A 1,919-nucleotide genomic window follows, 5' to 3' on the forward strand; every position below is an offset into this window, starting at 1 on the left:
AAGCCACTGTAAAATGGCGGAGTCTCCCGAGTCTGTAAAAGTTAAAAAGTCATTAGAAACTTTTAAAAAAATTAAAAGGTGCACAGTGGCTGTGGTTTCATGGTCAGAGTGAGGTACACTACATATTGCAGAGATTATTTTGAAGTTAAGCTGATGATGCTTAGATTAATTCACTGCAATCTACCTTCAGTCTGTTTAATTTTCTACCTAAGTGATTCAAGCTGAGCATATTATTTAGAACTAAAATTTCAACCAAAGTAAAGTTAGTATTCTCATTTATCGTCATTATTACATTAACATAACAGTAGTAGAAACATCTTCCAAAGAGATACTTTTTACTTTCTTACTTTGAGCATGTTTCATGTTTCAGTCTATACTTTTTCATTGTTAGTTGAGTTAAGAAGGTGAATCCGTACTTCAACTTTTACAACAATCAGTACTTGTACTTAAGCACAGAATGTCTGTACTTTTGTCACCTCTGTGGCAAAAGACAATACACTTCCAGGGAGGAGGAAGTCTTAAGCAGCATACCATAACTGTTAGAAGATAATCACACGGATGACTTCATGTTCATAAATTCAACCTGAGATTTTATCACTTTTGCCACTGTTAACAGCCTTAGAAACAAATAACACAAACATGTGCGTGTACTGGAGCACACGACTGATGCTTTCTGCTACTTAAATAGCGCTACACCTCTAGGTATAGTCACATTCAATAAGTACTCTAGACTATGAGGCCTCCCCAAACCAGTTATAGGTCACAGCCCAGTACTCAGACAACCAATTCACAATATTAACACACAAAGGGAAGGGGTAGTGAGCTCTGTGCTCATGTGGTCTGTGCTTATGTGCTTCAGGACTGGTGCCATAACAGCAGAATTACACAGTCACTGCTCACTACACTTAGGTGCCATGTCCACTTGGTGCTGGCCTATCTATCTGCCTCGCAAGCTAACGGTAACCAATGTTACCACTGAACAACCTCACCAACCACAAAGGCCAGAGCTATATCCTGGACAGCAGCCTCAAACTAGCAGAGGAGCTCATACCTTCTTTGCTCAGTTTGAGACCACCCCTCCCCCACTTCCCCTGCCACCCACCTCACCCAGCACACACCCTTCTCCCTCCAGGAACACGAGGTCATGAGGAGGCTGAGAGCAGTGAACCCCAGGCGACCTGCTGGCCCCGACAGCATCCCAGGGGCTGTGGTTAAACTTGGTTGAACGAACTGTCAGGGATCCTCATCAGGCTATTCAACCTCTCCCTGACTCATGCCACTGTTCCCAACTGTCTGAAGGCCTCCACTATCATACCCATCCTCAGAAGACTGGTATAGACAGCCTCAAAGACTTCATGGAGGCTGTCTATGAGCCTGAGCCATCTGGAGAACAGGAAGGTGGACTAAAGCTTCAAAACCATAATCCCAGAAATCCTCACCACCAAACTGGACTATTTTCAGATCCCCCACTTTCTCACCAACTGGCATCAGTCAGTCCGACTTGGCCCCACCTCTCCCCCTCACTGTCACTGAGCACCACGGCTCCCCACAGGGCTGCGTTCTCAGCCCCCTTACTGTACACTCTCTACAGATACGAGTGTAAACCAACCCACCCAACCAAACATCATCATCAAGCATGCCAATGACACCACTGTGATATAGATCAGACAGTGTACGGGGCAGAGGTAGAGAACTGGTGCTGAGGAAATAACCTGAAGTTGAACATTCTTAAAACAGGCCCAGGGTAATTAAATCATTGGCTGCCCACACCCCAACCCTGCCCAACCACCTCACTAATCTGAGCCATGCTCTGAGTAACCCCCGCAACACTCAGGCCACTCACACATGGACTCTATTCAGATCAAGTCTTTACTTTGCATTAGTTCCAAGCACTTTGCAACTTGTTCTCTAATGTGTGC

The sequence above is a fragment of the Pundamilia nyererei genome, unplaced genomic scaffold, assembly GCF_000239375.1.
Source record: "Pundamilia nyererei isolate P.nyererei 1_Seehausen unplaced genomic scaffold, PunNye1.0 scaffold00107, whole genome shotgun sequence".
Taxonomy (NCBI): domain Eukaryota; kingdom Metazoa; phylum Chordata; class Actinopteri; order Cichliformes; family Cichlidae; genus Pundamilia; species Pundamilia nyererei.